Raw genomic sequence first — 16,462 nt, 5'->3', positions numbered from 1 at the left:
AGAACAACTTGTAAAACTATCATTTTTTCTCATGTCTCGCTGTCCCTATATTATACATGGATGGTTCTTATCCATGGTAAATTAGAGTGGAAATGCAGCACTGAATTATGGATCTTAAATTACTCAATATAAAGTATTGTTGAAAATCCCCAGTTTTTCTGTTTGCTTGTGTCTTTCTTATTCAGATACCCAACATTCAATACTGCATGTCCCTGCGGTACAAAATTAGCCAGAGAGTAACCTGAATGTGATTACTTTCTATTTGTCTTGCTGAAAGAAAAAAATGTAAACAATGCCTGCTTCGTGAAAAATTATCACTAAATTCCCTTGCTTAGTATCCTTAAAAAGGACTGTAGATACGGGCAAATCATCTACTTAAGCCTTGGTCCAGTTGACTGACAAACAGTTATTTACAATCTGCCTGAGAAATGCTAATTGCTGCTCTATTAGTTTACATGAATTATAATTTATTTAGTTGAATTTGGATTCTCAATAGCAAATGTTCAGAGATTCAAAGGCAAATTTTCATAGCAGCAGGCATAAGAATATAGTACATATGCAATTTTGGAACATATGCATGTGATTCAGCATACTTCTTGTTTGTTCTGTGTTATCCAAAAGCACACCACCTACAGTTCTCAAACAAGTTTCAAATATCTTAAAAAGCTGTTAGTTTGGTACCTTTCATCCAAAACAAGTGACCTTCCAAATTCTGTGTTAACAACTTAAATCATAAAGTTCTAGCAAGTTCTTTCAGTTAACCTTTAGTTTTTAGATGGTAGTGGGTGTTTGTGAAACCAAAAAATCTAAGAGGAGTGTTTGTCATATTCCACGTCCTGACAAACAAACAATATCATATTAGCATATTTTAAATTCACATGTATAGCAGCTCAGAAAAGCGTTAGTGAAGGTTTCAGTTGAAGCTACTAATTATAAATTAACATGATTTCAACACGAAGCACAATTAAAGACAATTGTTCCATAAATGAGCACTACTGTTCTGGTGTCTGTCACATGGTTAATGAGTATGTCCATTGTATGTCCCAAAATCACTAAAACTGGCTTTACTTGTTAGCATATGGGCCAGTCCTGACCTCTGTAAAAAGTTTTGAAAAATGTCTTAAGTATGTCTTAAGAAGTACTTACTACATTTCTTCTCAAATGAGTGACCTTCAGAATCTTACATGCCTTTTGTAGAATTTGAATCACTGAAGATATTCAGCACAGACACCTAGCTAACAACACCTGAATTCCAAAACCTATTCTCATTAGAGTCATTTCAGATACCTACCAGTAGGATATATTTTGTGCTGAAAATGTATGATTCAGCTCAAGTTTTGACCAGCATGTTTCATCATTTGTATTTAATTATTATAGAAATAATGTCTATAAAAATAACCAGTATTCACTGCTTTAAAAATTTAGTCTGTCATACTTCTGAAGTCCATTATATAACTAAAAGCTCAACTGGTAGTGTGAAATTCATTTGAAATCAAGGCAAAGGAACTTCATGTGGCAGGCACAGTACAAAACAGGAGTTATCTTCAGATTGATCTTTCATGCAGATAGAAAAAGAAAAAGAAATATTCCATCCCCATGCTGTTCCACCCAGTCATTCTGAGAAAAAATGAGAAGTTTAGAAGTTTGCGGTTTCAAACATGCAAGATCCAGGGTTGTTTTTTTTTTTGGTTGTTGATTTATATCTACTACTGAACCTCCAGGTATTACCATTTCACAAATGCTGTTCACTTTTCTCAAAATGTGGTAGGGTTGCTGAACGAACAGAAAAGCATTTGCAGTGGATTCAGTCAGTTGTAGCTTGAGCAATGAGAGTGCACTACAGCTTTGGCACTTCTCTTATACCCCTTGTCAAGAGCCACAATGGCATTTACATATAATACATGTTAAAAAAAAACAAAAACTCAGTTTCGTTTTCTACCAAAAATCTAATTTTTTGATTGGCAGCCATGAACTTTTCAGTTCTGTAGTACATAATGTTGTTTTTTGAGATGGAAACCAAAGTGTTTCTTGTAAATTAGCATAGAATTTGTAGTAGACATTGTTCTGTTGAAAAAACTCCTTCTTTATAAAAAAATATTTTTTCATAAAAATTAATAATTTCACTGTAAATGGGCTCAAATATTTATATACAAATTCTAACAGTTTTAAATTTTTGAAGGACTTTCAGAATAAAAATTAAGATTCAGTCATTTTTAGCTCAGACTGCGTTATATTTTTTCAATAATTGTGCCAATTTTAAGTTTTAATGTAACAAAGTCATTTCAAATTTAAATTAATCCATATTAGGAACTTATCATTTGCAGTACTCTTTAAGGTTCCATTGGAAATGATGAATTCTTTATTGTTTCCATACTGTTACCCACAACATCACAATTCACCTTTGTTTTTTCTTGTAAGCTTCATTTAGAAAGGTATGTATGAAAAGCTAGGGAGTATCTTAAAATCTAGTTATTTTGAAGGAACTCTAGTAAGAAGTAGAACTTGTTTTTAATGTGACACACAGAGCATGCTAAAACTACATACTCAGTTTGTACCATTAAATAATAGTTGTTCATCAACAGTGTCTTGTGGATGAAGATGAGAAAAGACTATACAGCAATTCAGGCTGGGGATTCCAGGAACACCCAAGGCATCTAGGCAGCAAATTCCCATTTACATTCAGCAGAAGTTGGGACTCCAAGTCTCTTGAGTTCCATTAAAAATCTCCCCTCCCCCTTGATTCACAAATGCAGTTGCTCCATTAGTTTGATTTTTATTAATTAACAGTGCTTTTAGGCTTTTCTTGCATGAATTTATCAAATGTTTCCAAACTGAAAAACATCACTTATTTCCTCTTTTAAGCATAAAGGAACTCGTCGGTATTTCAAAGTGTTTGTAAATGATGGCTTAATAGCTCCTAATGCATCATGGCCCAGTTTTTACAAGTTGATTATGAATGCTCATGCAGTTTAGAAAATCAAATGGCAGCCCTTACAACCGTGGCTCATGTTAACTGAATAGGTAAATTACTCTTTTTATAGCAGGGTAATACGTATGACACTAAAACGCTAACAATTCACCTCCTCATGGGGCCAGTGTGATAACTGGTTCTGTGGCTGGGGACAAGTACAGACAATAACACAGTGTGAAGAATACTCTCTGGGACAGCTCGGCAGCCGTACAACGTCACAGACAACCTCCAGTAAACAGCTGTTGCTCATAAAGGCACATCTTAGGGTTCCTAATTGGAGGAGAAAAAAAAAAGGGTGCATGAATCCCATTCTTTGGTGAAAATATGGCAACATAAGTGTAATAAAATCAGAGAAAGTTGTAAGCTTTAATAACCATTTCATAGGTAGGTATTAACCACAACTTGCTCTGTCCCTCAACAGTTTCCAAGACAGATGAACTACAAAGGTCTTGCAAGTTGAAGTATTTCAGAGGTTTGCAGTGCAGCTTAATAACAAGAAACCTGAATGTTTCCTGACAATAGCTGAGCATAGCTACAGTGTCAAAAAGAAAGGAAATACTTTTTTTCTGTACACTGTTAAATGCAAGGGAGAGAACAGTAAGTGCAGACCTCATGACCAGTGCTCAGCTTCTATATGTTATATTCTATAACAGTGCAAGTGGGAAAAATTCTCATTTTGGTAAAAGTTTACTGGTGGAATAAACTTGTCATGTCTTCTGTCAGACATACAATCCAATTTTAAGGCTGTGTTGCAAGAGACCATCTTTCTGGCAGAGATGGATCTGTCATAGGTCCAAGACTCTTAGGTATTTTCCACAGTCAAATGATTGCCTATTCTGCAAGTCCTATCACCACAGAGTAAGAGGACTTCAACTGTCAATTCTGAAAAGCTCAGATCACTCGGATTTACACTCATTTTGCTATTCAAGGACATGCAATCTATTTGAGTACTTAGGATTTTCCATCTGAACTTGCTTTGAGTCATGTTTACAAGTTTTTTGCCACATCAGTCATGCAGCAATGCTATTATCTTTGGTGACACCAACATCAAGCAAACAGAAAAGCACTTTTCTTTCCTCTAAGTTCAGTTCCTGCAGCTAAATTAATATGTGCAACCATTCAAAACAAGTAACTTTCAGGCCAACTGGTACATTTTTCAGTATCCTTTCATTTAGATTGTAAGAATGTCTAAACACACATTAAATAAAATGTTACTATCAAAAGGAAAAATTGGAACACATTGTTTACATTATTTATTTTTGTTAATTTTTACAGCAGTATGGGGTGATCAGTGTTCAGAAAAGCAAATAAATGAACAAAGAGAAAGGTCCATTGTATATAATTCTTCAAGGGAAAGCTTAAAACATTACACAGGATTTGGGTTTTGTTTATTTGCATATTTATTTATTTATTGTTGATGCAGATAAGTAAAGATTAACTTTCTTCAGCCTGTCATTGAAATAGTCACAAGAGTGATATAAAGATTTTAACATATATATACCAAAAATACTGTTAAGAATAAGAAGAATAGAGTAAGCAGAAAGGAATTACTCAGCTGGAAAAATGTCACTTCAATGTAGCCAATATTTTTTTTTTTTCCACAAAAAAATTTAAGAGTTGTTCAGTATTCAGATAAATATGCCCTTTACATGGCTTTCAGCAAGGTGCTTAACCTAAATTTTTTAACATAATGCTAGGAAACTGGCTTAAAAGTGATTAAAAAGATAGAGTATCTCTATTGCATTGACTTAAATGTGCAAATGAAAGGGATGGCTCAGCTGCTTGATGTGGATTCACTGGCAGGCTGCAAAATATGTTTACGCATGTGTCTGCATGTACATGTGTATGTAAAAACTACCGAGGCATGCGTTTTATACCACTACATATGGAAATCTGCTTCTTGTATCCAATACATTTTGGTATCCTGCCCCTTGTACCTACTCAATCTGTCAAAATCCTAAAAGACCGATTTCTTTTCCTGAATGTTCTAAAGCTGTGTAGCCTGTACATAACCCACCTGAGTAGTGAACATCCTCTGCCTATTTTTCTCAAACTGTCCCAGTCAGCTCCTCCAGCCCTTCTCTCGAGATCTGCCAAGGAAGTTATGCTTTCTGCCATTACAAGTCCTTCATGTCATTCATGATTCTGTGTTCTTTGCAGCCTACACTGGTGGAGGGTTTTCAGAAACAACTCTTTTATTTTTTTCTAATTTCTCAAGACTGTAAAATTTTTTAAATGTCACTGTAACTGAATTATGATTTGGGAGTAAGGAAAGATCTGTGTTTTATAGAATTTACAATCATTTTCCTTATGCTTTTTCAGAAGACACTCAAAGAAAAGTGTTTAAAGCTTTATTAATGGAAAATTGAAATGATGTTTTAAAAGTGTTTTAGAGGTATATGTTTTTTAGGAATGTGGTATCAGAGTCTGTTAGAGGAAGTGCTAAAAAAGCAATTTCTCTGACAAGGTCTTCTAGCACACAGACTTCTACATTTTCACATGCAGTATAAACTCTGAGAAACTGCTGTTTTGTATATTTTACACAGTATGAAACCAATTATTTCATAATTATACGAGATAGCTTCACAGAAGTCCAATCTAGGAAAAGAAAAAAAAAAAAAGTGAATCTAAAATAAATTCTAATATCTGGTCAAGGACTTATCTATTTTATCCAACCAGTTACTGAAACTGGAAACACCAGATTTATTTTTAAGGAATATGATTGTGACTTTTTAAACAAAATCTTGAGGGAGGTGAGTAGGATGCATCTTCATTCTGAATGGAGAAAAATTTTATTATAGTAATTTGAAAACAAATGTCTGATGACTTGTAGAATGAATTCAATGCTTCATGTAAATGTTATCACATTGAGTTTACAGAGTAAAGCATCCTATCTTTATTCTTTAAATTACCTTAAAATATTTGTTTGTATTAAAAAGTTCATACTTTACCTATATTTGTTTGAGAAAATATTCCATTCTGCATTCTGTTGTACTTTCAGTTATTCTGTTTAATTTGTTTTTGCTTTACAGTTAAGTTGATATAAAATGCTTTGCACATATCTTTTGAGAAAAGACTCATTAAAACATAGACGTAACATTTTTTTTTAAAATATATGTATGTATTAGAAACAGCAGAATTGTATTCATTCATAAAATAAGTAATTTCTTTTGTGATTTTTTTTTCTTAAGAATACTCAAAAGTCACAAATTGAAATGTCTTTGTAAGCCTTCCAGAAAAAAATCACAAATACAAAGGCTTATAGCTGATTTAAATTAGAGCAGTGCTATCAAATTAGCAACTTCAGATATTAAAATTATCAATGCAGAAATGTCAGTGAACAGAGCTATTAGTTAAAGAACCAAAGAATTTTTTAGTTGAACATCTTGTACTTGCAGTCATACAGTGAGTAGCAGGGAAGACATAGTTAAGGGAAAATAATATCTTGTCTGTATTCATCTTTTATATAAATATATAAATACCAAATCTCTTAGGTGGAAACTATGGTCGACTGTTTTTTCCTTCTGCCTCAGTGAATTCAAATGCTTTACTGCAAGAAGAGTAAGGCTTGTTTCATGAAGATAGGCACAAGACCATAAAATAAACCCCTCAGGAAGTGAGGCCTGTTATCATTTTCCTTCAGTGCAACGCATGTATTCTACGTAGTGATAAAGAATCCAAGAGATCTCTAGTTTAGTTATTCCAATGTAAATTGACTTTTCTCTTGTAATATTTGTATGAATGTGTATGGCTTTGAGTTTTCAAACACAGAATCTCATTACACTTTATTCTACTGGATTACAGAGCTTTTTACAACTGGAAATATCTTCCTTACACAGGTATTCATGGATCACAGTCCCATCGTCTCTAATTTCTCCCAGATAAAATAAAAAATTTTAGATAGTTTAATTATAAAATGAGCTCAAAACATAGTGCATCGTATTCTCCTAGTGCAGATGGGAAAACAGAAATCACTCCTCTCAAATGGCAGTATAGAAAACTTTTTATAAACTGTACCGCTAATACTGGGTTTCATTTATATCTTCTCCAATGCTATCAACATTTGGTGTATTTATAAGCAAAATAATCTGACAGCGGAATTAAACACCACCATGGGCAGAGATTGTCTGATCTATGAAGAGGTTCTAATGTAGAAAATGGAACAAATATCTGCTTTATTACCAAAAGTCCATGGTGTGTTCTTATTGCATTATTTCATCATGATTCATCACTTATTAACTCAGCAGAAATCTATTCCTGAAAATCATTCAGGTTTTATTTTTCAATTATAACTAAATAAACCATAGTCTCTTTTGTTAGAACGTTATGAGTAAAGGACTATTGACTATCACTGGAATAACTAAAAATATTTACTCTAGATATATCTGAAGTATACATTATAAATATACATCACATATAGATTATTTATATCCATTTACATGTAAGCATAAATTCAGAAATGATTATCTAATTTCTGAAGCAAGACAGTACTTCATATTTCTTAAATTTCTGTTATCACTTGATTCTTACATTAAAAAAAAATGAAACAAGGCAACTTTGTAAGATCAATGTTTGTAATAGAAGAAAAAAATGACATGCAAAAGGAAGTAAAATGTGTTAAAAACCTTGGGAAAAAATATAAATGAAAATAGTTTTATAGATATTTTATCATCTGGTACAGATATTAGAAATATTTCTCTGCAGATAAGTGTGACTAGAATAGCATCCATTTAAAAGAAACTACATTACTGGTTCATCTCTGATGGCTATTGTGGGACTGATATTAGAATAGTGCTATCTGTAATTTACCTTTTATAACTAATAGCTCTTTGTTTTCTGCATGGATCCTTTTAAAATCTCTCATATGCTTTTAAGATATCACTTACCATTTAATCACTTTCCACTTATTCTTCACTCTCCAGGCTCTTCAATCTGTAGCTACTTTATGATTTTCTGCGTTTTTCAAGCATGTACACAGACTCAGTTTCTTAAAAGATCTGTCTGCCTTGACAGATACATAGTATTTTACTCTAATGTTCAGTGTATCATCAGAAAGATCAGATTATTTTTGTGGGCTCTAATTTATTGAATCCCATAGCAAAGGCAGCCTCTGAAACCCATGAGCTTTGCATCATGGGCAAAATGGAGAGTTGTGGCAGAAAAGCACTGGTAGAAAAGGGACAACTAAGTCATTAGACAAGGGAACTGAGATTTTGCAAGATTTCACTGTTCAAATGATTTGTTGGTACTACATTTGTTTGAGATACAGTGTTTGTCTACTAATTCTGTCTTTGAAAATTACCTATAAAGAATTGGTGTAGCTTAATGGGATCTTCAGTGTTTTTAGCCATACCTTCTTTGACCATGTACTGGTCAAACTACCAGCTCAGATCTGGCCCTAAACTAAAGAATTTTGTACATCGTTATTCCAGGTAATAAGTATCTAAATGACTTAAAACAATGGACCTTCTCCAAAGGGTTGGAGACACTGTTTAAAAGGACCACCAATATTTCGCCCCAGTGTAGCTTCTTCAGATCATTTGTTGTGTGTGCTTAAATGCAATGTTAAACTGGGATCTTAAAACTGTAAAGTTCTCAATTGTACTGCAAAAATCAGTTTCTTTTGCAACACTATTATTACTACTAATATAAAAGGAGATGAAACTATCAGCCACTTTGCAGAGAGGTATTATTCACACAAAGATATAAAATCCTTCTGAAAATCCTGAGAAAAAAAGGTAGTTTACTGAGTCTTTAGAGTATGGATTTTGGATTAAGGTATAACAAATATCTTTATTATGATGAAAGTGAAAGACTCAATTAAATTGCAAGGATAAATTCAGGAGCAAAATTTGCAAATCCAGTGTTTCTCAGAGGCATCATGCAATGTCTGTAAAGAACCAGGTGGCTGGCTGTGGAGGAACTGAGTTAAAGCAACACTGAAAATCTCATTTTCCCCTATCATTGCGATCACAATTACATCAGTGTTGTTAGGAGACTCATTCACAACAGAATTCAAGAAAGCCTGAGTATTCAAAGTGGCTAAGAGTCCTTTTTGTTCCCTCCCTCACTGAAGATAACCCTTAGCCATAAAATGTGCAGCCCAACCTTCATTCAAAGCACAAACAAAAATCCAGCCCAGGTTGTGGAACGTTTCTTAGGATTCTACCCCATCTCCCCATATTCTGCAGGTCATATAGAAAGGAGAAATGCAAAACATTATTTCAAATCACTCTTCTTCCATGAATCAGTAAATTCTATCGCTTATTACTACAGAAGGCTGTGGAGATGTAACAAGAGTGCCTTACATATATTTGAAAACTGAAAGGAGTGCACACCTAAAACACCTAAAAAGAAGTGGTAACATCAAGAACCTTTTTATGGACCCTATTATGCAAAGTGTGATGCAGTAACCAGAATATATGAAGCCTCCCAATTGCAAAAGTTTATATACGTAAAAATTAGTAATACACAAATGCTGCATATCCTTTTATATCCACATTAGGTATTAAAATGTGCTTCAGAAACAAAGTATGATTTAAAAAAAATTAAAATATTATCTGCAGTGTCACTATTACTGAGGAAGAAGGAAAGCATTTTGTACTTTGGAAAGATAAAAGCTGTTACATGTATCGAACTTACAAACGCTTGCACGCACATAGACACAGAAATAACAAAACTTCTGCATACATTTTCTCTGGGATTGAGCAGAAGAAAAACAATATTTATGTTTTCAAGTTACTCACACTTTTAAAATTTTTCTGTACTAGCCATTCCAGCCCCATAGCTTCACTATTCTCCATGGCATAAACTGGTAAGTACATGTAGAGTAACCATCTGCTAGCTTCTCTGATGCTGAGCTTTGTTAGCATGCCAATCACAGGAAACATTTCTTGGTTGGGCTCCTACAAGTATGGAGTATTTATCAATGCATTTTTCCCTATTTTTTTTTTTTCTCTCCTTGTTCCCTTCTTTCTTTATTAATTTAGTTACAATCAGATGACTCCTGCAGTCAGTTCATTGTACATAACATAACTTGGTCTCACCGCAGAAGCCCAACGATTTAGTAATGGCTGGCTAGTTAGACCATGAGAAGTTGCTCAGCAAACCTGCAGTGAGGTCTTTACTTCTCACCACCTCGGCAGTGGCTACATGTGTGGCAAGCAGTATGTCTACTCTCTTCCTCATCCTGGGGCTTTCTGGGACTTGAATATTTTGCAAGTTCTATAGGAGAGCTAGCTAGAGATAAAGAACTTGCTGCCACCTGCTTTCCAGGCTAGTTAGGTCAAAAAAATCAGACTTTTTTTGAATTTTGAAATTTTGAAGGTAAATGTTGATATTTGAGACTTCCGAGTTTACTTTTAGGGCAACCTTCACTTGGGCAAAACACTCCAACAAAATACTGCTTCATGTGCTTGCATAGTGCTAGGGAAAAGCCCAATAAGTTGTGTTCTTAAAAGGAAATTTTTGTCATTAGTAGTGCACTTTTGTTTCTACTGCATACATAAATACACATATAAGAACAGCAGAAGAAACTCAATGCCCCTTCTCAAGAAGAGACATGAGATACAGTTTCACGTAGGTTCTGAGACAAGTAAATGTTGCTTGGAAAAAGTTGAATTTCCTACAAAAATAGAAACATTTACTAGAGTTACTAAAATATATTCACAGAAATATCTTGTATTTGTAATTGATTTTGAATCACATGATGTATATGTGCTTTCATGGGTAAACAATTAAACAGATAATTTTTAAATGCTAAGGATGAGTAGTGAGAATAAAATACAAGCATGGGTAGCAGATCATTTTTAAGATTACCAATGACACTGAAACTTATTACCTGCATTCCAGCCATTTTGAGATGGTTCCTATATCAAGAAAATTGAAATATCCAGCCATTTATCTCACCCACCATGTAAATGCCCAGTGTAAATTAAAATATTGATCCTTACTGAAAGTTTGTTCAGCATTCTTCATTCCACCTAAAATTTCACACAAAATTTGTTGTGGTAAGATACCCATCATCTGCAAACAGACTAAAGTACTGAATTCAGATTTTATTTATTCCTGTACCTTTCAAATGTTTTAAATTGTTAGATTTCAGGTTTGAAGGTTATTTGCTGTCAAGTTTTTAATACTGTTCTTTGCTTTTGTAAGTTCAGGATGCACATGAATCAGGGAAGTGGGTTACCAGACTATCCAGTATCTTTATTATTAAATTTGAAACAGATAAGCATTTTGGGTAACAACAGATAAAAAAAGAATTAACAGTGAAGACAACCTCTTTGGGATAAGAATTGTGCACAAGTTGTTATCTGACATTATGTTTACTGCAAATAAGATGTTTGCTTTGTATAAGCTTTCTATGATACTTTGGGTAACAGAAAGCTTCATCACTGTGTTACAACAGGGAATCAATTTTACCATATTTTATCAAGACATAGATGAACAAAGCAACAGTATTATTTAATTTTACCTTTATTCTCAAATATTGATGAGTTACTCTTTGAATTAAAAATCAAGACAAAACTAAATTCATTTGCAGTGTAGCAAGTGAGCGGAGTGCACTTTGCCAGCCAATAGTCTACAAAGCCAGATTAGTTGCCAATACTAATGAAAGCTTTGTTCTACTCTTTTAAAGAAAAAAAAATGGTTTGCCTTACATTTCTGCTGTACACATATCCTCCATATATAATAGCTTTTCTGACGATTCATTGTTTTGGTGATAGCGCTGTCATGAATTTCACGATCAGCAAAAGGAACATTTCCTATATGGTTTGCAGCTATCAAGTAGTTAAAAGAACTGCAGGAAAATGTAATGGGAAATCTCTGAGTAATTGTATAAAGCCAGAAAGAACTAGGACACCATTAAATGATAGTGAAATGATTCTTATATGTGAGTGCAGAAGATATACTGAGATTGATCCTTTTGGTGTTGGTGGAATCTGTCTGTCAAATGTAGGCATCAGCAACTAACTTCAGGGCTTCATTTGGGCAGAAAAACACTGGACAGTGTAAATATGGCATGAAGAGAAGCTAATCGCTTGTGATTCTAATGGTAGTAGCAAAGATGACAACTACAAGGTAAAATGTAGAAGGAATTTTGTTAGTAAACCCTGCTTCTGGAGGCCCTCATTCTGAAAGTAAGTTTTGAAGAAGTGTCTCATGTCCTCATGTCCTCATGGCCTCATCATTCGATCAGGCTGGGAAGACTCATGATGCAAACAAGAAATGAGTTGTAGGAGAGGATAAGAGGTCCACAGCTTTCATTTGTTTCCTCTTATGATGCACTACACTGTGAGCATAAATATAGGGAGAGTGCATTCAGACTTTATAAGCACTGATAAAGCCATAGTACACCTGTAAGTAACATGTTCTGGATTGTCTCTTACTTTCAGGTCACTAATAGTGCTGAGTCTCTGGCACAGTAGTTTGTCCTTATGTATTGACAAGAGGAATGAAAGATTGGACTGAATTTTATCTTGGCTTAAGTGTTGTATTTGGAAGGCATACTTATTTCAGGATTATCACGTTTGTTAAAAAAATGACTCTTGTGAATAATCTTTAACACTTAGTTCTTCACAGCAGGAAGAGAAAATTTTGTGGATATTACTTTGTGCAGTCAGGACATAACTTAGGGGAATTTCATGTTTCCAGTGCAGGATTCTGGTAATGCAGTGCTCTACTGAATATCCACTAAAGAAAAGATTCTAATAGAGTGAAGAATCTGAAAAATATTTGTAGTTCCTAGAAATGTTGTGGAGTTAATATTGATTAATGATATTAAAAGGAATCCAAAATATCTCCTGTTAAAGACTTGTTATTTTACTATCTCATGACTCATATGTGGTTCACAGAAACGTTGACAATTATTTTCAGAAATCCAAGACATTACAGGTAATGATAAATGAAATAAAACAAAGCAATAATAACCAAAACCAACATTAAAAAAAATAAAATAAAAACTTTTAATTGGAAGGTGTAAAGCTCACTTAGAAGCAGCCATAAAATGGCTCACTCTGGATCTATTCACCACATAAATCTTAAGAGAATTAACAACAGAATGGTTTTGCTTTGTGGGGTGCAAGATCCAGAATGGGTTCTGTTCACTTACAAGATCAAGGTGCGGTATAAATCCTAATCTCAAGAAGAAGACTCAAGGTTGTACACTTTCAAAACCATAGTGATCCTAAGACTACTGCCTCAAAAGAGAAAAAAATCCAGCATGTAGGTATGGTAACAAATGTTGATTGGACCCTCACATCTTCTTTACACTTTTGCTTTGAAAACTGTGGTCTGTGTTATTTACTGACTCTGCCCTCATGTCTTGGAAGATGAGATTGTCCTTGGACAGAAGAAACAATTGCCACACTTTCTAAGCAAAAAAAAAAAAGAAAAAGAAAAAGAAAAAAAGAGGAACAAAGAGGATTCATGTGAATAAACTTGCTTCATTATGGAGAAAATTCAGTGTCAGTTGATGCAACAAGTACATCAGAAGTGAGCTGAAGAGAACTGCCTTCACCTCATCATTCCTTTCATGTTGGATTTTCTGTAGTCCCCATATTTAGTTGAATGCGTTACCCAGAAATATCATCCAAATGAGGAAACTAGGAAAGCAATGCGATCCCTTGTATCCACCAAATAATTTATTTTGTCTGTGCTTTGCTGATATTGTGATATTTCAGATATGCTTAGAAAGGTGACCAACTAATCATAAGTAACCTTTTCAAACACAGATGTTCTAGATCTTGAAGCCCAAATGTATTTTTAAAAATGACTTAAATGTCTAGAATAGCAGTATAAAATTGCAATCCAATTCTTTGAAAATCTAAATTTTATACTAACAAGTATTCAGGCAATTCAGCTGCACTTATTCAGAAAGATTTAAAAGAAGGTAAAGGGGATGAATCATAAAGGATTTGCTTTGCTTTTCTAATTGAAAATTTCAATGCTGTTAATACTATTCACTTCTTCTTGTCCACTCTAATCTTATTTATTGTGCCTCTGACATCTTCTATTATCCTTCCCCTGACTCCTTGTTTTAGATGAAACAGTTCTACCTCTTTAACATTGAAAACGATATCATTTCAGTGCTACCAGTGGCAACTTCCTGTGCCTTTATATATACAAATTAAAGAGTGGATTATCATTAATTATGTACTACAATTTTTCCTGGCAACAGTCTGAAAGTGACACAACATTTGCTTTTGTCATAGTTCTATTAAGTGAACCCAAATAGAGCTGCTGAAATTTATGACAATTTACTATGTTTTTAATTTGCAACAAAGGGTCAGGATCATGACAATGATTTCGTTTTATTTTGCATTTTATTTTCAACAGTTCTTATAATTGTTAATTACATTGTTTAAACTAGATTGTTTTTATCATTCTAACAACCTCTATTTATTGTATATTGAGAAGAAATTTACTGTTAACATTACTTAATTTTCTAACAGTTCTGTTTAATAATGGAAAAAGCCTTTATAGGAAAGGCAACTGCTCTAACCAGAATTACAATAAGGAATTTTTTTCTTGGAAAAGGAAATTTACAGCACATTCAAAGGATAGTTTGGGAAAACATCTTAGTATGCAGAATTTTTGCACATGAGTATCACTATCAGACATGGACAATATTTTCCATTTATCAAGAGGTAGCACTGGGATTTGCCAGCCCAAAAGGTCATTGTCACATAGCCCTGTCCTGGTACTTGCTCTGGGAAAGCAAAATTAGAAGGTAACAAAAAACATCAAGTGCAAATCTGTAAAACAAACAAATTTACTGGTAACATCAATAATACTACCGCAGTGACCAGCTGAATCTAAGAGTGATTATATATATTTATTAAAAATGCATGATAAACAGGCACAACATTTGATTGGTTTTATTACAATAACGAGGGCACAATCAAGCCTGAAACTTTGTGGATGCTGGACCTTATGAAGGAGGGCTCGTAGAATTGCCCACAGTGTGAAGGATAAAGGGAGATGAAGTAGAAGCAGTGCTTTACCTCGAGGCAGGCTGGGAGGTGTATTCAGGATTCCTCCCAGTGTGCAGATTTCCCGACTCCCTCTACATAAATATTTTTAGGAGAGAAGCAGAACCAAGGGCATTTTTAACCTATTCCCCATGTTAATTTTTACAGTAGTGTGAGTTTTGCAGTGAGCACTTGGACAAGCTGATGTATGCTAAGTTAATAAGAGCTTGAATTATTTATGTAAACATTATACATTGTGTAGCTCTATTAATACATATATATATTTAATCAATGCAATTACTGACATGATTATATACATTCATAACTAAGTAAAAGATATAGAGAGATTATTATGGATATCTTAATTTCCATATGTAAAAATTAACATTTTAAGTAGTAAATTAGCTAATAGAAGTCTACAAAAATGTCAGATCAGTCTCAATTTTTTTATTTTTACACATTCTTACATTAAAATCATATCAGTAAATTTCATCTTAAAAGAGCCCTAAATTTATACTAGAACTTGTGTTTTTTGGAGAAAAATATCTGCAAGGACTGCTCACAGATAATCATATGAGTTGGATACTTAGTGGTCAAACTTATAAAATGACTGCCTTTCTGACTTATGACTGCTTACGAGCTCTGGTTCCTGTGGTGTTTTACACATCTTAAGGTGGCCGTGGCTAAGAGAAGATAATTAAAAACATATTATGAAACATACATATTAACAAAAAACAATAAGGAGAAATGCATAAGATAAGAGACAATATTTGTGGGCATGTGTGCTCCACATGAATCAAAGATCATGTAATTTGCATAATATTAAAAATGGGAAAATAAGATTACATCATGTTCTATATGCAGTACTTATAGCTGTCAGAATAAAATATATTTAATATATTTTGATTTAATATTCAAATGCATTGAACATCTCCGAATCATCTGATCTCTCATCTAGGAGGCTTATTACTTCATTCTGACAGGATGAATGAAAACATACCTGTTCAGTAGGTACTAACAATTTTCAATAGCCCTAATGATTACGTTTGCAGCTCCTATGCAGTTGTAGAAGCCGTCTAGTATGCTTAACAAATTCTTCACCCTCTGCACAGTGCCTAATATCTTAATTTGATATTTCCTATTAGTGCTTTCAAGTAATTCTGTCATTTTAACTCTCAGCAATTGAGGCTAGAAATAGAATAATACGTTAAAGATGTGAATAAGGTTTTGTGAAATGGTTAGATGCTAGTCAATGGTCTTTGGCACAAAACACTCTTTTTTTCCACTGAGCTACAAAATTCTACTTAGATTCTGTTTATAGAAATGTAATGCACATTCTTTTTTTTTTTAAATTTTTTTTTCTCCCACAGTAATAGCAATTTTACTTTGATCTCACAGCAGCCAAAGTATTAAATGTAAGCATGCTCATAAGCAAGGTAAAAGGCAGGCACAGCCTATGATTTCTAGTAGAAGGTCATAACCCAGATTTTTTTTAAATAACTATTACAATGAGGAA

Source organism: Tympanuchus pallidicinctus, unplaced genomic scaffold, assembly GCF_026119805.1.
Source record: "Tympanuchus pallidicinctus isolate F22 unplaced genomic scaffold, pur_lepc_1.0 scaffold1, whole genome shotgun sequence".
NCBI lineage: Eukaryota > Metazoa > Chordata > Aves > Galliformes > Phasianidae > Tympanuchus > Tympanuchus pallidicinctus.
Note: the sequence above shows the minus strand (reverse complement) of the source record.